Here is a 24439-nt window from a genome sequence, read left to right as displayed (position 1 = left end):
ACACACTAATCCAGTTTGTGCCATTTTTAAAAGTATTTTACTTTGAAAGCATTAATTACTTCATAGGGATTTATGTATACTTTGCTGTGAAAGTATGAATCCATGTGGATTTGATTTTTTGGTAGTTTGCAGCTTTTCATTGTAGAACTAATACAATCATCAGTTGTATATCACAGTGATAAAGAATTTGCCATTAAAATCCACTATTAAAAAAAAAAACATAATTTGTATAGTATATACTTCAGAGCATGCTCTGCTAGTTTGTGTGCATGTTATGGTACTGTAGCAACATGATAAATTTCTTTTAAGCGGGCACATGAAAAACCCATGGCCTACCAGGATAGAAAATAAATGAGTATTGGTAGATATTTTCTGCTGGAAACCACGATATGGAATAAGAATAAAATTAGTTGAGATTATAAGAAATAAGTCATTCAGTACCATATAAATTAAACACTTCTATTTTCCAGTTTTAGAAATATTGTAGGTGTAATGTCTTGTTGATATTTTTTGTTAATAAAGAAATTTTACAAGGAACTATACTGAACACTACAATAGTACATACTTACTAAATAATACATACTATAAATTCCTACATAACTGCTTCTTTCAACTAAAGCTTTTCTCACTATGTAGGGTCGCTATTTCTTGAAAGTCTTTTCCAATTTCTTATATCTTTTATGTCCTCCACTGTGAGATCTTTCTCCTCCATATCCCTGTTACACACTCCATCCGCCTTCTCTTTAATCTCCCCCTCTTCCTCCTACCTGGCACATCCATCTCCAACAACCTCCTCCCAACATACTCCTGGTCTTTCCTCATTACGTGCCCAAACCAGTGGAGTGTGTTTTCTTGGATTTTCTTTGACACCTGTGTAATCTTAGTTGTTCCCTGTACCAAGTCATTCCTAACCCTATCCAGTCTCATGATCCTACCCGTCCATCTTAGTATTTTCACCTCTGCAACGTCCATTTTCTTCCATCCTGCTTGAAGTCTCTGTTTACTTCCATTTGGAGCTCTGCTGTTTCCTTAACATATGACCCCAGGAACTTGAATTTTTTCTGTCCTTTACTATTTCTCCCAGCAAATGTATGTCACTCAATTGATTCTGATGGTTGCAGCACATATACTCTGATTTTGTTCTCTGTTCTCCAATTCCTCTCTCCATCTCTCCAACTTTTCATCCAATTCTTCTCTGGTTTCATCACACAGAACTATATCATCTGCAAACAGCACAGTCCATGGTGACTGTTCCCTCACTCCAATAATTACATTCATTACTACATTAAACAAGTAGGGGCTTAATGACGACCCCTGGTGTAATCCAACTCCCATTTCAAATGTCTGTTAAACTAACACTCATTCTTATTTGTGTGCTTGTTCCTTCATACATATCTCGGATCAGTCTAACATATTTCTCTGGTGTTCCTCTCTCTCTCTCTCTCTCTCTCTCTGACATCTCCATATCTCCTGGCATGGAACTCTTATCATAATCCTTCTTTAAGTCAATAAATACTATATGTAGTTCCTTTTGGCTTTCTCTACATTTTTCCATCAACTGGCTTAATCCAAACATTGTATCTGTAGTGCTTCTGCCTGGCATAAATCCAAACTGCTCTTCTCTAATCTCGGTTTCTTCCCTTATCCTACGCTCTATAATCCTTTCCCAAAGCTTCATAGTATGTGGAAGGAGTTTGATTGCCCTATAATTATTACATTTTAAACACAAGACTTACCTGGTAGTTATGTATATAGCTTACGTCTCTGACGTCATGACAGAAAAATTAAAAAAACTCGCGCCAATCGCCAATTGGATAGCCAGGTGTACCACCGCGCACCCCTAGTGAGGTATCTAGAAACCATCCAATGGATATCCATATTTTCCCTGTCGCCTTAGAGATAGCATCGATGGAATTCTTTCACGCTGTAATCTATATATTACAGTTATTTTGGTGATATACAATTTACTTTTAGCCTTCGCTGATTGGGTGTTGTTTTTACTAAGTGTTAGTGTTTTAAAATCGTGTATAGACCTTGCAAAGGTAGGTTGGGAGTTCTTTCCTCCTACTGTAAACTAACGTAAACACTCTTTGAAACATGATGGCGGACGTCGGTTCCGCCAAATCTACGACGTCACACTCGTGTGACGTAAGCTATTGCGTCACAATCATGTGACGTAGTTACATAGTGCTATGTAGTTTGTTGATATTCTTTTCTTTGCACTCATAAAGAATGAAAGGAATTCTTACTTTTAATAAGTATTTTACTTGTAATGTAAAAGACTATGTTATTTTTAAGAGAATTTTTGTCTTTTTAGTATTCGTTCTTTTAATCTCTGATCTATTTTCTAAGATTAATAGAATAGCGTACAGTTTATTTTTTACGCTGCGCAGTCTCATGACAATCGATTCAGTTCCAACAATTCTTGGATATCGTTGTTTTGTTTTTTTGTTGGGCTGCCTGTATTTTTGAAACACAAGACTTACCTGGTATTTAATTATACATAACTACCAGGTAAGTATGTTCAAAAATTTATTTTATAATCAAAATAAAATTTTTCATATTTTCACGTTTACTGTATATTCCAATTAAAAGTGTAGTACTGTAAACTGCCATTTTTGGAACCTTTTTAATTGAGGGTTCTTTACTTATATATACATGATCGCCATATCTGCTCATTTTTAGCGTAACAAAATCATTATTTTTGGGAATCCTTAAGAATAAGGGTTGTTTACGTATATATATATATATATATATATATATATATATATATATATATATATATATATATATATATATACTCTTTATTCCTATATCTATTCATTTAATATTTTATATAAAATATTTTGTTACATTTTATATATCATTTTATATAGGATTCAATACCTATTGCATTCTCATTCAACCCAAAGAGTTTTAAAGTGCAAGTTAATGCTAAATTAGTGCAGTGAATTTTATTCAATATACTGTAGTGGAGGGTGCTTCTGTTCGGACCTGTCGTTATCCTAGCCTTAGAGCTCTTTCAAGCTCCCGGACCCAGGGGAGAAGTAACGTCGATCGGCGAAAGGAAGCGAGAGGCATTAGCCTGGCGTCGAGCGTCTTGTAAGATCCAAACAGCTGATGGCGCACGCCAGGCGACTGAGCGTGACGCCTCACGCCAGGCAGCTGAGCATGGTGGCGCGGCTGAGTGTGACGCCTCGCGCCAAGCTAAACGTAACGCCGAACAACAAGAGCGTTGGATATCGAGCAGCGCCACGCCTGACATCCAGCAAGGCTAGCTACTAATGCTGCTGTAAGAGTTTGACACGATGTTTGTAACTTTGTGCAACTTCTAACACTGCTGTTTGAGTCTTGTATTGCATCACATATGCTGATAATAGCAATACTATAACCTATATAAACACGTTTGGCGCCTCGTCTTTCAGGACGCTCAGCGCCACGTCTTACAGGAATAACCTATATAGACACGGTTTCTTGTCCCAGAGCGCCAGTCGGCCATGAGAACCCTCTGAATGGAACTTGTTTACCGTACGCGCCGACCAGCATAATGTAGATCATTTTGCTAGATCGCTCGGCGCCTAGTCTTTCAGGATGTTCGGCGCCTCGTCTTTCAGGACTCTCGGCGCCACGCCTGACAAGAATAACCTTTATAGACACGGTTTTTTGTCCCAGAGCGCCAGTCAGCCACGAGAACCCTCTGAACAGAACTCGTTTACTGTACGCGCCGAGCAGCATAATGTAGATCATTTTGCTAGATCGCTCGGCGCCTAGTCTTTCAAGACATTCGGCGCCTCATCTTTCAGGACTCTCAGCGTCACGTCTTCTAGAATAACCTAACAGACACGATTTTTTGTTTCAGAGCGCCAGTCAGCCATGAAACCCTCTAAACGGAATTCTTTTAACCTTACGCGCCGAGCAGCATAATATAGATGAATTTGCTAGATCGCTCGGCACCTAGTCTTTCAGGACGTTCTGCGCCTAGTCTTTCAGGACGTTCTGCGCCTAGTCTTTCAGGACGTTCGGCGCCTAGTCTTTCAGGACGTTCGGCGCCTAGTCTTTCAGGACGCTCGGCGCCTCGTCTGTCAGGACGCTCGGCGCCTCGTCTTTCAGGACGCTCGGCGCCTCGTCTGTCAGGACGCTCGGCGCCTCGTCTGTCAGGACGCTCGGCGCCTCGTCTGTCAGGACGCTCGGCGCCTCGTCTGTCAGGACGCTCGGCGCCTCGTCTGTCAGGACGCTCGGCGCCTCGTCTGTCAGGACGCTCGGCGCCTCGTCTGTCAGGACGCTCGGCGCCTCGTCTGTCAGGACGCTCGGCGCCTCGTCTGTCAGGACGCTCGGCGCCTCGTCTGTCAGGACGCTCGGCGCCTCGTCTGTCAGGACGCTCGGCGCCTCGTCTGTCAGGACGCTCGGCGCCTCGTCTGTCAGGACGCTCGGCGCCTCGTCTGTCAGGACGCTCGGCGCCTCGTCTGTCAGGACGCTCGGCGCCTCGTCTGTCAGGACGCTCGGCGCCTCGTCTGTCAGGACGCTCGGCGCCTCGTCTGTCAGGACGCTCGGCGCCTCGTCTGTCAGGACGCTCGGCTCCACATCTTTCAACGATGGGCACCTCTTTTTCCAGGGGACCATGCCTTTAAGGACGCTTGGCGCCACTCATACACATTCAACGTCTAACATCCAGCATGAGGCATAACATTGATCATGAGAACCTCAGCCTTTGTGATGACACTACTGTAGTCGATTTGAATGTTGAGATCACCGATCTCTTTTATCATAGACACTTTTAAGAATGCGAAGTTCCTCAAAGTCGAGCGTCAACCTTTAGAGCAACGCGGTGACAGAGGCGATGTTCTGGCTTTCTTTGACACCAGTAGTCACGACCTTTACCAGACGTGTTCTGTTAAACATCAACGTCCACCGGGTTGTGAAATTTAGCACAACGTCACTACTGCCGTTAGTCCTTTGTCAGAAGAAGACATTGACGATCACTTTTCTTCTTTGAATTTTTGTGTTTTCAGAAGGAGAGGATCCGTAGTCCATTCGTCCTTCAGTTGTTTAATGAACTCATGAAAGTTTTTCGTAATGAGTTTATAGACTATTTTGCATCTGTCGCTCCATTTTAGCCTTCCTTTGAATTCTCTTGGGAAGGCGTCGAGAAGTCTCTCTTTTTACCAAGATGGTTCTTACCAGGTATTCAATGGAGCTTTAAGGATGTTTAGAGACTAAATGGTATCTCAGAAGGATCAAGGATAGGCAGCTTTCGTCTTTAACGTTGAATAGTCTGGCTTCCAGATCTTGTATCTGGGATACAAGTCTAGTTGGAATACAAGAAGTCATAGGTGTTCATTTCAGCCTTTTGAGGTTGCATCCTTTCAGAAATAGAATGTCTTTGCACATCTCTGTCTTCCTCTCTTTCTCAGTAGAGTTAATCAGAGTTTCATCTGAGTTATCCAAAGGCCACCTAATATTTGGTTTCAGATTCGGCAAGAAAGGTTTTTCGTCTGTCCTTCTTTAGCCGCAAATCAAAGGAAGGATCTCCTTTTCCAAATTTTTCTCAGACTTTTCGAGGAAGCCTTTCAGCAGGATAGCTACCAGACTTGAGGAACAGGGCAAAGTCGTCGTACGTCCTCCTGGTCGCGAACGTCCTCCGGGACGTGACGTGGAGCGTCCTCCGGGACGTGACGTGGAGCGTCCTCCGGGACGTGACGTGGAGCGTCCTCCGGGACGTGACGTGGAGCGTCCTCCGGGACGTGACGTGGAGCGGCCTCCGGGACGTGACGTCGAGCGGCCTCCGGGACGTGACGTCGAGCGGCCTCCGGGACGTGACGTGGAGCGGCCTCCGGGACGTGACGTGGAGCGGCCTCCGGGACGTGACGTGGAGCGGCCTCCGGGACGTGACGTGGAGCGGCCTCCGGGACGTGACGTGGAGCGGCCTCCGGGACGTGACGTGGAGCGGCCTCCGGGACGTGACGTGGAGCGGCCTCCGGGACGTGACGTGGAGCGGCCTCCGGGACGTGACGTGGAGCGGCCTCCGGGACGTGACGTGGAGCGGCCTCCGGGACGTGACGTGGAGCGGCCTCCGGGACGTGACGTGGAGCGGCCTCCGGGACGTGACGTGGAGCGGCCTCCGGGACGTGACGTGGAGCGGCCTCCGGGACGTGACGTGGAGCGGCCTCCGGGACGTGACGTGGAGCGGCCTCCGGGACGTGACGTGGAGCGGCCTCCGGGACGTGACGTGGAGCGGCCTCCGGGACGTGACGTGGAGCGGCCTCCGGGACGTGACGTGGAGCGGCCTCCGGGACGTGACGTGGAGCGGCCTCCGGGACGTGACGTGGAGCGGCCTCCGGGACGTGACGTGGAGCGGCCTCCGGGACGTGACGTGGAGCGGCCTCCGGGACGTGACGTGGAGCTGATAGTTATTAAAACAAGAGTCTGACTGCTTTCGCCTTCAGACAGCAGAAGCCAAACTTTACTGCTTCTGGCAATCATTGGGAAAAGTTAGGAGCAGACCTTGGTCAGTTTTTCTTCTGAAAGAGGATTACTTTTTCCCCTTTTTTAGGGATACCTTCTTTAAGGGGACTGTCCGCCATGTCCGCCATATTTTTTTTTAATGATCCAAATTACACCATTTCTATATATGTTTTAGACATATATAATACCTTCATCATATAAAAATTTCAAGTAATATGGTCAAAAACTTTTGGATTTATTAGCAAAAATCATGATTAAAAAAAAAAATTAGGTACATTTTTCCCCACTACTATAATACCAATTGTATTGAAACTTATACCATAAAAACTACTCTATCAACCGAACAATTCTGTCAGACAGAATTTTTATTTTCCTTTCTGTTTTTTTTTTGATGAATTTTAATGTTTTTTTTCCTCGTCTAGACTGAAAATAATCGTGAAAAAAATGTAAAAAGAAAATCAAAATTTTGTCTGACAGAATTGTGGGATTTTTATTCTTCTTTTAAATGTTATCTTCCTCTCTAATATCGAACAACAAATAAGTGAGAAAAATGTACCTAAGTGTGAATAAGTATGTTTTTGAGTTATGAGCTCCCAAAGATTTGCAACAAATTTTCGCTTCTTTTCTTAAAGAAATCAAGATATTATAACTTTTATTGTTTATTCCTACATAAATGCACCCTAAACGAGGTATTTGAACCCTCAGTTTACTATTCCTATGTTATGAGTTGCCAGCGATCTCTAATTGTTGCCAGGGTTTTAGTTAGCAGGTTTCAGCTTTGTACTCTTATTCATGTTTCCCTTATTCTTGGATCTTTTTTCTTGTTCTCCACTTACTTTTTGTTCTTTCTATCACTTTATGTAACATTGGCATTGCTATAAAGTTCCAGAGGACGTTGTGAAACCACAATCAACATACGAACTTCAAGTAAGTAAACAAATGCATTATAATTCTATATGTCTTTTTAAACTTTGCTGATGTTCTCGTAGCTGGTAGTTTTCATTTACCTACCCTCTACCAATGCCTTTCATTTCTGCCCGAAGTACGAGATTTCGAAACGAGAGAGAGAGAGAGAGAGAGAGAGAGAGAGAGAGAGAGAGAGAGAGAGAGAGAGAGATCCTGAATTTAAGTTTGGAGTGATAGCATTTGGCTGATATAGATGGCAGTTCAAATTGAGAGAGAGAGAGAGAGAGAGAGAGAGAGAGAGAGAGAGAGAGAGAGAGAGAGAGAGAGAGAGAGAGAGAGAGACACTACACGTCTGTCAAACTCATACAGACGACGCCATAAGGATGACGTTATTGGAAAAATGATTGACTATTTGTTCTTTTTATAACCTTAGGTAACATTGGCCTTGCTATAAAGTTCCCGAGGACGTTGTGGAAACACAATGTACATACGAACTTCAAGTAAACAAACGCATGCATTATAACTTCTATACAGTACATCTTTGGAAACTTTGGCTTCTGTTATCGTGGGAGTAGATTTCGTTCAACTACGCTTTACCAATGCCTTCCATTTCTGCCAGACGTACAATAGCTCGAAAAATAAGTGAAAAATCGCTATGGATATCCAAATTAACACACAAAGATGAGTTTGTCAAACTCAGTCATGCAGAGGACACAGTAAGGATGACGTCATCATTTAAAGACCGCTATATCTTCGTTATTTGTAAAAATAATTGGCTGAAACTTCTGGGGAGCATGTAAGACATGTTTACGCATACATAGAAGCAATAAAACGATTTTTGATTTCTGAAAGTTATGTCAATACCCCATGGCGGACGGTCCCCTTAAGTTTAGCTCCATAGACCTCCCTCCCAGTTCTAGAGAGGAGTCTAGAGTCCGACTGGGTGTGTTTTGGTCTTAGCTCCGCCCCAGTACTGTTCACGTATCTAATACTTATGTAACAGTCTACTGCACTCAAGATCTGAGCCTCCCGGTTTAGGGAAGATTGGCTTCTCAGGACTCATTCTTCCGATCTACATGTTGGATCTTCAGATAACGTTGAGCCTTTTTTGAAGAATTGGATCTTCTTGTCTACAAGACGAGTCTCTTCTGACCCCATCTCAAAATGGGGATTCAGAGTCTAGTTTTTTCAGGCTTTTACATCTCGCCTTAAAACAGTACAAGCCATCTTGAATCTTTCTTTGAGATCCTTGATTTATCTCTGTTCATCCTAGTTTTCCTGGACCGGGGCTCATTTCCCGGCCAGTCGGAAGCTAGAAGTTGTTATCCTTTCGTGATATTTCTTTGTCCGCTCCTTTTCATCCTCAATCATTTTGGGACAAGGAGAAGATCTTGAGTCCTTATACGTCTTTTTCGGATGCCATAAGATGCCTTCAGTGGTGGAACGATCCAGTCTATGCCGGTAGGTTCCAACCAAGAATCAGGCGTCCTCCAGGAGGTCCCCCCCCCTTTGGAACAAAGGACCTTAGGCCTTGTGTTATGTTCCGTTACCTCGATTTCGAGGTGGAAGCAACACTAGACTGTTGGCAAGTTAATGCCAATTTACCACAGCAGTTTTCTTTGCCAAGCAGGGAGGAATTCACTCGAGTCCCTTTACAGGACAACGAGGAGTCTTTTCTCCTGGCAAGGAGAAGAATGTATCCTTCTGTAAGGTTCATTCAGGGGAAAAAGAAGTTTGGCAGACTATCTCAGCTGGAGAATGGACCCTCCATCGAGAAGTCTGCAAGAATCTGTGGCGACTTGAAGTCGTCCTTATATAGAATTTTTCACAGATTCTGGAGTGGATAGTGGACTCTCCTAGGAGTCTTCCTTTTAGAGTAATTTTTCTCAGACTCCTCCCTTAGAAAGGTACTTTTTATAGGAGCTTTAAAGACTTCTACCGCCAGGATTTATCAATCCATATAGGAGATTTTAGAGAATGGTTCAGAATCAACCCTGTTTTCTCATCCAGTATCTCTACAGCTTATTTGCTGTTTTCCTGTTGTCACTTCGAAGGAAGCGCAATTGTGCATCTTCTTCCATCAAAGGATGCAAGAGTGTGTTTACGACTGTAGTCAGGCACAGTATCTTGCCTTTCGATAAAGTCCTACAGGAACTTCTCAAATTGTTTGAAACATCTAATCAACAATGACTTGCCAGTTTGGAGTCTGGATATAATCCTGAAGTTCCTTATATGAGTGACAAGCTTGTCCACTTGCATTCTTCTTCATTTTTAGGACCTCACGATGATTCTTTTTTTATTAGTTCCACGGCAATTATAAGTATCAGTGGATTCATGCGTTTTGTAAAACGTTGACTTTGGAGATAACGAAGCCATCTGTTCATTGTAATTAGGCTTTCTCACCGAGAATGACCACCCTTTTCAACCTTAATCCAAGGCTTTTGAGTTTGCAACTCTGTCGGAGAAGGGTTGGAGGAAGTCCTGTGTTCAGTAAGAACCCTGTAGTTCTTTCTGGGCAGAATGAAAGAGTTACGAGCAAGTTGAAGCTCTTTGGGGCTCGATTAATTAGCCCTCGTTACAGATGTCAAGAATGTCCTTTCAATTTTCATCAGACTCTTATAGGAGAGGCTCGTGCCACTTACAGTGAGACTTGTCTCTAATTCTCTCTCTCTTTTTTTTTTTTTTTTTTTTTCGAAGGTCAAGACACATGAAGTTAGTGCTGTAACAACTTCAGTAGCCTTCAAGCAAAATGGATTGTGACAGCTTTTTGGACACGACCTTTTGGAAGAGTAAATCTGTGTTCACTTCACACTTTTTGAATAGTGTCCAGACTCTTTATGAGGACGGATAATCTCTGGGACCATTCATAAAAGCGAGTGCAGTAGTGGGGAGGAACCCTCAACTAAGTTCCCGTATTGTAATACATTTTTCTTCTCCTCTTAGAACTCTTATATTTTTATGGTGGTTGTGGCGATTGCGACAGTCGCCCACAATCATAGATTTTAGTCAGATGTTCTATTTGTTCCTTGAGAGTGCCCTGGAACAAGGTTATTGGAAGAGGTACTGTCACATAGAGGTTTTTAGACCGTTTTGACAACTCCTAGAGGTCTTCAGCCCCCTGGGTGGATTGCTGGATCTCACAAGGAAAGTGGACATAATGAAAGATTAATTGAAGTTGATTTCCTTATCATGTATGAACCCTTAAGTTTGTTTATTAACGCTTAAGTAAGATTCCATCTATATAGGCTGTCTCTAACCCTCCACCAAAGGTGTTAATCAGCTATATACATAACTACCAGGTGAGTCTGATGTTTAAAAATTTTATTTTCATATAAAATAAATTTTTGAACATACTTACCTGGTAGTTATGTATAATCAAATATCACCCCCTCATCCCATCTAGAGACTAGAGGCATGGAAAATATGGATATCCATGGGATGGTTTCTAGATACCTCGCTAGGGGCGCACGGTGGTACACCTGGCTATCCAATCAGCGATTGGCGCGAGTTTTTTTTTAATTTTTCTGTCGTGACGTCAGGGACGTAAGCTATATACATAACTACGAGGTAAGTATGATCAAAAATTTATTTTATAATGAAAATAACATATTTTGTACATCCCATTTTCTTTGAATATGGGTTTAAAAAGCTATTCCTCTACATTATGGGCATCTTTTCTTTCCGGTGTATTTTTTCATCAGATCCCACACTATATCCACTCCAAATTCCCACATCACATAATCCCCATTTTGTGTTATAAATGGCTTTAATATTACCTCACTCTCTCTCTCTCTCTCTCTCTCTCTCTCTCTCTCTCTCTCTCTCTCTCTCTCTCTCTCTCTCTCTCTCTCTCTCTCTGTCATATATTGATGTAAGGTTTTTTACCTTTTGTTCATAATAAGGATTGACATGTAGTACTGACTATACAATTTTGTTACTTTATATTCATGTGCTGTAGGCATTACAGGTCTATGGTGCATGCATTCACCCCCTAGGAGCCCACTTTTAATCCTATTAGTTTACTGGCATTCTCACTGCGTCATCTTCCCCTAGTCGCTCATGTGGTCTGATTGGCCTTTTCAGCTCTAGTATTGGCTATTAAATCTAATAAACTATTGTCCATTCATTGTAAGATGTACTCTTAATTCTCGCATACAAATGGTGGACATTAATCTCTGTAACCTGTATACTACTACAATTGAATTCCTTACAATTTGCAGATTTTTGTTAATAATTAACCGATCCGGAAAATAATGTTATTCAGTGAAAAGTCTGGGAAATTTAGGTAACTACATTAATATGAGAGCATGTTGGACTTTGATCTAAAGCTCTTTTTCAATCTGTGTCGGATGAGTGATGGTTTTCCTTGATCCAGAATGTCCGTACTTTATGGCATCCTTATTACTTGTCTGTTGCTCATCATGTCAACTGCTCCAGGTTTATTCTTCGTTTTTCTACTAATTCTGTGCCTTGTGACCATGCATTGGTGTTCTTTGTCATGTGGACCCTTTGTGATTTGTGGCTTGATCTTGTGATGTACATTCCATAATATGTTGTGTGCCTGGAGCCAAGCATAAGCATCTGTTCTAGTCCAGAAGTTAGATATTCTCAACAAATGGGAAGCTCATGGTGTGACTTGGCTGTGTGATTTCTTAAGGGGAGGGGAACCAGACAGGGATATAAGTAAAGCACAAATTATCCATTTTTTATGTAATGCGGGTGCTTACAATGAAGGCACGGCGAGCTTTGATCTTGAACCTGTGTACCCCAGTAAGAATGAGAATCCTGTTGATGCTGGGCAGCAGTGGATGTCCTTATAGGCATTAGGGAAGGGGTTGTATCTGTTGAGATTTTAGTTGCAAATTTTGCCAAAAAGATACTACAGAATTTCAATACTTCCGGTGGGTGGCTATGTCAGTTCATTAATGGTACGTATACTATATCGACAAGGTGGTATCTTGTGAGTAGGCAATTCTCCAAAGTTGATTATTTAGTCATTGTATAAAGATCTCATATGATTGGTAAAAAGGCTTGGTCTTGGTTCAAATGTGTAACTGATGAAACTGGTATTTCTAGAAGTTTGTTTCACAAATGCTCGTTGAATGAAACTAAGTAAGCAGCATTTGTCATGCTTTGCCTAGAATCAGTGCAGTTATTACTGTTTGTGAAAAATGCGGAATGTATAATTTTCTCGTTGAAATAATAGGCCTCGTTGAACTTCAGTTGGTCTTCTGATTTTTTTTTTATATTACATGTATTCTCATTTTTAGCTTTGCTTAGTACTGTACTATTAAAGTTTCCAAAGATAATTTACCTCTATTTACAATCATAAAATAGTGTTAAAAAGTTCTTTGACCTAACTGTATACTGTATGATAAGTTTTGTGAATATTGATAATGTTGTTATACAGTATTCTGAAATAATATAAATATAGAGTACTGTACTTGAATCTGTTAATAGAGGATTATGAGAAATGCATGAAGTAATCTTTTGTATCTAGTAGTATTAAGAATTGATAATTAACCCTTACTTCAAAATACATCTCTTCAAAGATTGCAACCCTATAGGTTGCAGCCGAGGAAAACCAGCATATTTTGAAATATACTTAAACTCAGACTGAAAGGGTACAACATGTAATTAGCAGAAAATAGAAAGCCCAAGTGGTGTCTGTCAGCTGGAAAATAAACTTGGATATCTAGAATATTTAGATGGTTTTAAATTGTAATGAGTAGAGAGGCAGTAATTGGTCAGAATAGTAGAGGAAAAAGGAAGAGTAAGGGGTAATCTAGATCATGTTGGAATACAGGCAAAAAGAGTGAAAGAAGAAAAACTTTAAGAAAACTCTACACTTCTGACCCCATAAATGGAAAACCTGAACTATATAAAGAATTAAGGCTATCTTTATTTCTATCTTTAGTTTCGTGCAGAAACAAGCTGTTTTATGACTACATACTTGTTCCTTTCTAAGAATTATCATTAGCTGTATGTTTGTATATTTGCTCTGTAAAGAACAATTCTGTATTTGACTACATGATTGTACAGATTTGTTTTGTTCCCACAAATATACAAACATCCTTTAAATAGGGAGATGTTTTGGGCACAAGAAAGAAGCCCCATTGAATTCTTTAGTGATGTAGTTGATGACTGGCAGTGCACTAGAGCTAGAAGCTTCTCCCCATCACCTGTCGGAAGAGCCTCGATTTGAATTTCTGCTGCAACGAATACTGTACAGATGTATCGTTGCGCCCTTATACAAACTTTTCTTCTTTTTCTTACAGGGAGTGGATACTGGCTATTGATTGTTGTTGTAATGGATGTGAAGCAAGAGTGCCATACTTGTCAGGGAAAGGATGGATGCTACAACTGGTTTGAGTAAACTGGCCTTAGATCCACACACACAGTCTCTCAATCTTTTAGGGACATTATTGTTCGCAGGCATCCTAGTGTGCCGAGTGCAGGTCATGGCCTCCTATGTAGTGGCAGGCATTTGCCTGAGGAGGAAGAAGAGAGCTAAACCTTCTCTGGGATCTGTCTTAGCATTGCCTAAAAAACCCTGAAGATGTATTTTGAGTCTTCCGTCTCCTCAGGAGGCGAGTCTGATGCTGCCGCCCCTGCACATATACTATAGTATGCATCAGGACCAAGGACCCATTGGACCTGCATCATTGGCTTCAGATTCTGGTGGGGTGTGGGGTTTCTTCAATGTTCACCACACCCCATAGGAGGTTGGAGAAACTTCATCTGTTTCCATGCAGACTGCAGATGACACGTTAGACCTTAAGGAAGGTTTGGGCCTCCGTAGATCTTTCATGGAGGTCCTCCAGGTCTTTGTTGAGGGAGCTTGTAGCTAAGGCTACCTCTTCCCTGGTATCCCCAGTGCCAGTGGTGAAAGGCATAGTTGTGCCCCCAGAGGTGTCCCCAGAGGTACCCCTCCTAACCTCAAAAGGGCTATTAAGACTTGTAAAAGGGAAATTTGTGCCGTTGAAAAAAGCTCCAGTATCGGGGAGTTTCTAGCCTGAGATTGGGCATAAGGTGGCCCTGGGGCTGAAAGTGCATGTTGCCCTGTTAACCCCTGACCCGGTCACCTGTGTTAGCCACCCCTTCCCCTGCACTTGTCACCCTGAATCTTATGCCTAACGTCAGGGGACCGTAACCCCTGCTCCCTATGTGCTCATGACTGCTTATTGCTGTGTCGCTGGCAACTGCCAGTGTGTCTTCCCTGTCCTCCTTAGTAGTGTTCCTCAATGTTGTGGTTCTTGTATGAAGGGGTTGTTGCCTTTGTTGTTGGTCACTAAATTTCTACTCTTGCTTGCAGAGACTTGGGCGAGAGTCGGGAGGAGGAATAAACTTGCGTGTTCTTCTTTTTCCTCCTGTTCGTCCTTCAACTCCGTTTCTGACTCTTCTTCCAAGATGAAGAGGAGGAGGAGGAAGAGGTTGAAGTGTGAGAAGGCCAGCCATAGTAGTAAGGAAAGGGTTCCTTTCAAAACTACCTCTTTCTGGTGGGGTAGGGAATGGACAACACTTTGGTGGTTCCGAAGGGCACAGCGCCATATCATAACCCACAGGGGTCAGTGCTCAGAGCTTGGGTATTTTCAGATATCCCATTTGTCAGGCAGGACAGCAATGTATGGTCCTGTACACTTTGTCCCGCAGTTGATGGAGGAGCTTTGGTGCCCTCCATCTCCTTGCCTACCTTGAAAGTGGACTCCAGCTCCTCCCTCATCCCATGATACTTTTGTAGAGTGAATTTGAGAGGATGGCACCACTAAGTGCAATGGAATAACAAGATTTAGGGGTGGATAGACCTTTTCCCTATGCCTCGGGGTACAGGGTAGTGGTTGTCTTCTGTCCCAATCCTCAGAGGGAAATGTATGTATTGCTGCTGCTGTCTCTGCTGTGGTCAGTACTAGGGCTGCTTCTCCTACTGTTGTTGGCCCTCCTTGGCTCACAAGTACATTCCTGGTTCTTTCCTATGGAGGGATCAGTCTTATTTTTGGGGATGAAGGGAATTGTTTCACCGGAGCATCCTACCACACCTACCCCACGTGAGCATGAGAGTGCTTGGAATTCAACTGCCCCTAGGACACCAGTCCTCAAACTGCTAACGACCGAGGCAAACAATCTTGAGTCAGTGTGTTCCTTCGGGAATGTCCTAGTACTTGTCTTAAGTGCAGTGGACTGTGGGAGGCAACCTTGGCACCACCTTCATGGAGAACTTCCGCCATCAATCGGCACTTCAATACCCCTCAAGGCTCGAGGCCATCCTTGTAGCAGCCTTGGTCAGATGTTAATTTAGTTCTGGATCAAGTTACGATTAGATCTGTGAATCTTTGAACTCTAGCTAGTTATATAAGCTCTTGCCACCACAACTTTCAGAGAAGGTTCCATACACCTCTGTAGGTGAATTAAAGGCCGAGGGTAAATCCTTCTCGGCCTTTTAAGTCTATGGCTGTGGAATTGTCTGCCATGGCCTTCTTCCAAGGTGTCTCTTGGCTTAAGCAATAGTCAGAGGCAGTGACGTACTAAGCATAGTCAATGGGATTGTCAACTCTGCAGTCTTCGGAAAAGTACAAGTGTCTTGGGCTGTCGGGTTGAAAGGCAGTGACTTTCCATGCACACCAGTCAGTGGGCTAATTGGGCTTTGATAAGAAGGGATATCTGGACTTTCCATCTCTCAAAACAAGTTAGTCCAGAGGTAGCTCTGTTGCTTCAGTACTCTCAATCCAGGACGGCAACGCCTCTGCTTCTGAGGAGTCACATGTAGGTGTCGACAGAGAAGTGAACTCCTTTACAAGACTCCCTGATCCAGTGCGTAGTTTCTTCGCAGGGAACTGCGGGATTGGTCAAGCCTGATAGATCATGTGCAAGGAAGGGCCCCACACCTGTTCCTAAACCCCGATTGGGACCACTCACAACTCCTTCCCGAAAAGTGTCATTGTATGCACAGCCCTTTGAGCCCCAACCTGGTTCCTTCAGGGAAAAACTGATGTAGACGTTCCCCTTGTACCGCTGCCGAGAGTAGGGACTGCATATTTTGCCATTGGGTAATCTTACAGTGGCCCAGGGCCAAACCATTGGTAGCGAGTGTCCTTTGGGGCGATTGCTTCCTACTGTAGCTCCCTTACTGATAGTTCTTGTCCGATCCTTCAACATCGCCAAAAACCCTTGCCTTGCGGACAGACATGGAAGGGATGTTGGAGAAAATCATGCTTGAAGTCATTAGAGAGGAGTCTTTGGGTTTCTACAGTTTCCTTTCTTTGGTTGAGAAGTAAACTGGAAGCTGGAGACCAGTCGTCTATCTCTCCTCCGAACAAGTTTACTTGATAAATTAAGTTCAGAATGAAAATATAGTATAGTCTGTGTTGTGTTCCATCAGAGAGACTTCAATCTTTTAGTGTACCTGAAGTATGCACACTTTGAAGTACCAGTGCATCAATCATCTCTAAAGTACCTTTACTTTTCCTTTGATACGTTGAACCAGTTCAAGACATTGTGGTTCGGACTGTGTGTAGCTCCTCAAAATTTCACTTGGATGTTCCAAGGTAGCAGCTTGGCAGCACTCGTTAGAGATAAGTTTGCTGATCTATCTAGATGATTGACTGATCCTAGCCTCCTTGGCGGCAGTATCTGCAGGATCGAGATCGGATTCTTGCATTTTGTCACGATCTGGGAATTTTGATAAACTGGGTGAAAGCAAATCTTACACCCAAGCAGAGGTTGAAGTACTGTACTTTGGCATGCTGAAAGACACAGCAGCAGTTAGTCTTTCAGTCAAATGATTGCATCTGCAAACTGAAGGAAGATGCATGACCATTTCTGTGAAAGACAGAAGTCCGAGCTTAGAGGGGCAGTCTCCCCGTGGCCATTTATTCTCACTGGAGAAACTCGTTCCACACGGGTGCCTTCACCAGAGATCTCTTCTGTGGTGTTAAAGATCACTGGTCAACTGCCGGACATCTTCCTTTCTTCCTGTTCCTTTGGGACAGATGGCTAGGGCAGTCCCACTCAACTCTGCCTTGGACACGCAACTGGACGATCTTGTTGTCTCGGGTGTTTGGTAACAAGAAGAAATGAAGCCTTTCTAGTGCTGGTAGCATTCCAAGAATGTTTAAGGAGGCACTCTGTAGTGTTGATGAGCGACACCATCACCATAGTTGCGTACATCAAGCCAGGGGGCACTCTCGCATCTTTGATGTGAGCTGTCAAAGTACAGTAGATGCATGTCTGTGTGACGTTCCACGCTGTAGAGTTGTCAGCCAGATCCATTCTGGGCAAGCGGGCACTACCAGACATATTGTCGCCAGGAGCCTGTTGTAGGGTCAGAATGGTCCCTACATCATTGCATTGCAAAGGCTTCTTACCCTGTGAGGTTAACTTTTGCTCCCCTGTTCCAGACCCATGGGAAGATTTTGAAGACACCCTCCAATACCTATGGGATCACCTGGACATTTATGCCTTTACTCTATTCAGCCTGATCTACTCGCTGGTCAATCGAGTGTCGATTACGCCAGGACTTAGGGTGACCCTGGTGGCTCCAAGATGGCCCCATGCTGAGTGGTATCCTGATCTGTTAGCACTATTGTCAAGGTCCCAAGAGAATTATCCCAGTAGTCCATAGTCCTGTGCCATCCGCACCTTCTTAGGTACCACTAATCCCTGAAGTTGTCTTAACTTCACGGTTAGAGGCTATCCAGCATCTCCTCTAAGCAAAGGATTTTTCTAAAGTCCCTGGGCAATAGATGATTTGGTACCTGGGATGGTTTTCTGCAGCTGTTTACCACGGGAAGTAGCCCATCTTCTGTGATTGGTGTCTCGGAAGGGATACTGTACTTCTCCAGTCGGAGCAACAATAGCATAGATCACAAATTTCCTAGTCTGTGTTTGCCGAGAGAAGTTCCTCTCAGTTGTGGCTGTCTTCTGACTGAAGGACATAGACCTCTCCTCCTCGTGAGAGCTATCCATGCTCATCGGGAGCCTCAAGCAGTCTTGCCCACTCAGGGACCTCGGGCCCCCAGAGTCTGATGTGACCCTCATTCTCAAGGCTCTTATGTGTACCCTGCATGAGCCTGCGAGGAGGTCATCATACATTGATCTCTTTCTCAGGACTATCTTTTTGCTTGCTTTAGCATTGGTAAAGAGTGTGAGTTACACGGTCTCTCTTATCTAGTCACCCGTGCAGAGTGGTGGAAGAAAGTTTCCATTAGTTTTGTGCCTTACTTTGTAACCAAGCCCCAGAACCCATTAGCCCACATTCCCTGCCTTCCCATCTGACACCCCAAGACACTTATACTTTTCCAAAGACCCCAGAGTTGCCTCTGACCATTGCACAAGCCAAGAAACACCTTGAAAAAAGGCCATGGCAGACAATTTCACGGCCACAAACTCAAAAGGCTGAGAAGGATGTAACCCCCTCCATCCCCTCACAGAAGTGTCGGGTGGTGATCAAGAGGAGATGCTTCGTTGGACTGTTAAGAGCTCTCCGATTCTATCTGAAGAGGACCTGGTTCCTCAGGCCTAAGGGCCAGTGAGTCTTCGTTAGCACTGGCAGGACCAAGAAAGATGTCAAAGAACACAATCTCTTATTGGTTTCATGAAGCGATACAGTGAACGCCTCGACCGCTGAGAGTCTAAGTACCAGCTAGGACCAGAGCTCGCAGTCAGGTGTATAGGGCCTACTTAGCATTTAAGTTGAACTTATCAGTCGGCCAGTTGTTGAAGGCTGTGATTTGGAAGTGGCAAATAATCTTCATAGCCTTTTACCTATGGGAGTAGACCCACATGTCCCTTGACACCTTTGTTCTTGTTCCTGTGGTGGCTGCTCAAAAAGTACTAGCCCAGCTCCCACATGGGTACAGGTAGCATCTTGTCTATGGTAAGTAGTAGATGTAAGTCTGGAATGAATAATGAAATGACTGGCTCATCTACATTTTTGAGGGACAAAGCAATCAAAATGTTATACTATATGCTGGATCCTACTATTATTATTATGATTATCATTATTTATTATTTATTATTTATTATTATTATTATTATTATTATTATTATTATTTCTTGCTAAGCTACAGCCCTAGTTGAAAAAAACAGGGTGCTATAAGCCCTAGAGCTCCAACTGGGAAAATAGTGAGGAAAGGAAATGAAAAGCTACAAGAGAAGCTTATGAACAATAATAAGATGTAAATAAATCTTTCTTATATAAACTAAAAACTTCAAAATAACAAATAGAAATAAGATAGAATAATGGGCCCAGGTGTACCCTCATGCAAGAGAACTCTAACCCAAGACAGTGGAAGACCATGGTACAGAGGCTATGGCACTACCTAAGACTAGAGAACAATAGTTTGATTTTGGAGTGTTCTTCTAGAAGAGTTGCTTTCCATAGCTAAAGTCTCTTCTACCCTTACCAAAAAGGAAATAGCCTCTGAGCAATTACATTGCAGTAGTTAACTTCTTGAGAGGAGGAGCATTGTTTGGTAATTTCAGTGTTGTCAAGTGTACAAGGGAAGAGGAGAATGTGTAAAGAATAGGCCAAATGAATAGGCCAAACTATTCCATGTATGTGTTGGCAAAGATGAAATGAGCCGTAACCAGAGAGAGGGATCGAATATAGTAATGTCTGGCCAGCTAAAGGTCCCAATAACACTGTAGTGGTAGTATCTCAATGGGTGGCTGGCAAGTTACTTCAGAGTTCTTTAATTCTAAATAAGTATCTCCCTCATCCTCCCTAATGAGAAGGTGGATGGTGAAATTTATAACCCATTGATCATCATACACCAGGTATATTATACCAAACTGATTTCCACTTTCTTGGAAAGGTTTACTTCAGTTGACCATGTACAATCTATCTTGGCCAGGCCAGGCCCTATTAGTCTTCTCATCCCCGTTAGAAACAGATAGAAGGTTGCTAAAGTCATCCCCTTTGCTCTCGTATGGGACCAGCCAGACTTGACATTTCTAGGGAAGAAAAAGAACCAATCAGTTCAGTTCTATGGGGACTTCCTACCCACTAAGCAGTGAGTTTTCCTATTTAAAGTACAGAGGATTCTATATGCACGGGACCAAATAACAAATTTTAAAAGTAATTTGTATTTTTGCTTGCTATACAAAGCAGAGGTCCTTTACGTTAAAATTTCCTCCTCAGCCACCCCTCGTGGACCTGAGCTGAGAAGTCTTAAGTAAGGCTCTTCCAACAGGACGGTGTGGCAGGGCTTCTTGCCCATTTGCACCATCTATCTATAATTAACTCATTAACGAAATTAATGGCCAATCCAGCTTCCACTGAATTCATGTCTCCATTTAAAGGACTCTTGTTTATATAGCCAGGAAAATAGAAATTACTTTTTTTTGAATTTTTATTTTTTTGTTTACTGTATCTAAAAGATTCATTATATTGATACTGGCATTATTATTTATTTGTCAAAATTTTTAGAACTTAAAACCAATTGTAATAGCTTGGTGGGATTGTTACCAACTCCCAGTTTGTGGGGCCAAAGTTCATCTGCATAGGTGGATAATTGGCAGATTTTTCAGGCAATGTGATTTATGAAGAAATCTAATTTGTTTTAGATGAAATATATTGCTGATGACTTATTGAGAGGAGGAATAACTGGTAGATTAAAGGAGTGAAATGTGAATGAACAGAACTTATTTTCTTTTGCTTTGGAACATTTAGCAACAGAGTAATGATTGCCCCTCCCTCATATAATCCTGAATGACCTTTTAACCTTTCAATTAAAGACTTTTCCTATTTTATTAAGATGAGTTTTTTCAATTCTATGAGGGAAATTGGTTTGCTATTGGATCGGGTAAAGGATTAGTTTAGAAGCAAGAAAGTTCATCTGCTAAGCCTAATTTAATGTTAAAGTTGATTTTACCTACCCACTTTGCATGCATGGTTGTAGCACCTATGATTTATGCTTAGAAGTAAGGCCATTATAAATGGATTGGATCCTTGTTAAAGGGGAATTTAATTTTTTGCTAGGTTCAGTGTTTCAAGAAGGTAATAAGCCCTATCTAGAGGGCCTATACAAGATTCTGTCTTGAAGTAATTTCTGTAAGTTGACAAGGATGTGATGTAGGAATATGTATCATTTACATATTCCAATACATACGGTACTGTTCTGATAATTATGCTATTGCTTTTGATTGAAAATCTATAAAAGAAATTTATGTTGTTTGAGATGGGGATTTTGTTTTCCTCCTTGCCTAGAATAGAAAGTTAAGGGAGCTGCTTCTTTCCCACCGTTATCACAATGCCTTCTATCAAAGGCATCCTCTTCCATCAAACTGTACCAAGCTGGTCAAGTTGCCCTGAGGCCACAAGACTTGCCAGAAACCAAAGGGTCTTTTGCAATTTGGGAACTACCAACTGCCTAGTTTGCAAGATCAAATCTTTTGTTTCCCCATCCTCCTCCCATCTTTTATTGCCATCTAATTCTCTCCCTCCCTCTCAATATTCCCCCTCCTAACAGATTTCTCCCAAGCCCTCCTCACTCGCTCCCCACCAACCATCCTCGTGCCATTCTTCATATTTCATCATTTTCCAATCTTTCAACCTGTGATATTCCCATAAGCCACCTCAGCTCTCTCATCTCTGTTATCTCAAGCTTTGCTTCCTATTTTCCTCTTGGAACCCAAGTTTCCAATTCATACAGAATGTAAGCTACAGTTGGCACACTATTTGTAGTTCTTTCACCTAAAGTGGGCGACTAGAAAACCCATGATGGCTATCGGTCTCCATGGACCTTGCCAAAGTCTCTTTTGTCTGATGGTTGTTGGTTTGGATGGTAAGCATTTAGTTGCACCAACATTAAGAAGTTTTATACTCACCATGACCAGTAATGTTTTATGAATTTCTTAGTAAATTCATGATGTTTTTATATAGGTAATCGGAAACATTGCTATATCTTATTGAGGTTTTTTGATAAAAATTTTTTAAAAAGGTTGTTGAATTTGTCATTACGTTAGCCAATGATATTTGAAGGAGAACAGGACCCATCTAGGATGAAGGTTTTCCTTTATGGGTAGTTGGACATTGATTTATATAATGGATAATTACGTCACCAAAAATGGATCATCTATAGTTGCTAAGGTACACAAGCATTGTGCACCCTTGCACTTGTGGATGTACTGTACTGAATTTCTACGTCAGTAATTTTATGACAGCACATCCTATACAGTGGCCCTGATGTGTGCAGTTTCTCTTTTAGAAACTGACCTAGCATCATTGCACCTTGTGCTGTGCACTCGGGCATAATTTAAAGGTTTCTGCAGCATCCTTCAGTCTCTAGCTGCATTTAATTTATATCCCTCTATTTTATCTGTTATTAATTCCTTTCTTCCTTCTTCCTGTTCAACCTCTGCTAACTCATACTTCATTGTACAACTGCTTGGTTTTTTCCCTAGCTGCACTTGGACATTTAATGGTATCACAGACAAATGGGCTAGGCTATATAGCCCAAATTCATAAATCCTATCCATCTGGCTTTGCGAAGAGTGTATCATTAATGAACAGAGGTCAAACAATCTGAATTGAAATATACTCCATACTTTAATGTGTCCCTTTGATTACTATATACTGGGAAAGTTATTCCAAGCTATTAATTGTTGCATGGAATAGAAACTTTTACTATTGCTATCATTGGAGTTGATAATATAGAAAACTTAAATATTTCTGAACGAGCAGTTCAACTTAATAAATTTAGTCATCTTGCACTGTTATTGAAACTGAATGCCGAACATTATATTATATAGAGTTCTTGTCCCGTCTGGTTATTTTACTGTCTTTTAATCTTTGTTAGCCTGACTACTTTAAGATTAACTTCCTCAAATGTTTTCAATCTTTTACTAACCCATTCAAGTTTTGGCTCGCTTGATTCCTCCCTCAAAAATTTTTCTAGGGGGAGCTTCATAAGGCTCGTGAAAGGTAAACCCCACCCAACATTATTGTAGATTTTGTTAGGTCCACCAACGAACCATTTTTGGATAATGATAATGTATACTCATAATGATTTGACTTAGGCCCATGTACATATGCCTGGGGTGCCTTTCTTTTTTTTGTTGCCTTGAGATGCGCTAGGTCCCTCCTCATATAAGAACAAATTCTCTGGCCCAGCCCTAGAAGTTTAGAAAAGTGACTTGGTTGTGAGGGGCAACCTTTCTGTAGCAATACTGTATCTGTATTTGTATATTTTCATTAATGAAATATGTATAGGAATGTATTTTCTGTCATATTTCTGTGAATTCTTTAAATGGGTGGTTTGATTTTGAATGATTATATATAAAACTAAGAGACTGAAGCTTTTTTGAGTGCTTGCAGATGACACTGAATTGTTTATAACCTGTTTCATGACACTCAAAATCTATTTTTCTTCCTCTTTATGCAAGTAATTCCTCTTTACTTTTTCAATACTATATAACATTTCTTTTTTGCTTGCCATATAAACTTCATACATACACATGCATCAAACACTGGTAAATATACTTAGTCATTCAAAAAACTTAGTTTATTTATAAGGATCACTTTATTCTCTTTGGATCCTAGCAAATGTATCGCCTAATATTATATGAAATCATAATGCTGTAAGAATAATAAAATATGCATGGTTGTGATTGTGTGAAAGTTCTTTTGAGTGGCTCTATGGTGTTTTAGGTACTGTATATGTAAACAGGAAAGTTACCACAAAAAGCATCAAAATATTCTAATACCTTTGTTTCAACTGCATGTATCTTGTACTTTGTAGAAACCTTTGGTGATGGAAACACTTCAGCACCTTAGAATCTCACTCTCAACAAATAAAACCCTTCAAGTTTAAATATGATCAATTTTTGTAGATTCACTCATCCTTGCTTTTGTATCACATTTCAGGAATCCAAACTTGGCTGGCTAACATTTTTTTAAGTGTGTGATACAGCTGGCTTTTAAACTACAAATTTAATAGGTGTTGGAAAATATATTACCTTGATATATAGTATTTATTGTTATCACTCTCAAATGTGGTATGGCTTTTAAGATAATTTTTGGTATTCTTAACATCAGAAGCATAATTCCTTTCCAAGTTCTGGCAATTTGTTA

At 41.8% G+C, this 24439-nt stretch overlaps 1 protein-coding gene across 1 annotated transcript in view; it reads left to right on the top strand.

Moving 5' to 3' along the window:
• LOC137656498 (furin-like protease 1, isoforms 1/1-X/2) overlaps positions 1 to 24439 on the top strand; it is a 117547-nt gene that overhangs the window by 12357 nt on the left and 80751 nt on the right. The window lies entirely within an intron of this gene.

Source organism: Palaemon carinicauda, chromosome 17 (assembly GCF_036898095.1).
Source record: "Palaemon carinicauda isolate YSFRI2023 chromosome 17, ASM3689809v2, whole genome shotgun sequence".
Lineage (NCBI taxonomy): Eukaryota > Metazoa > Arthropoda > Malacostraca > Decapoda > Palaemonidae > Palaemon > Palaemon carinicauda.
This window is presented reverse-complemented; position numbering and strand designations above follow the sequence as displayed.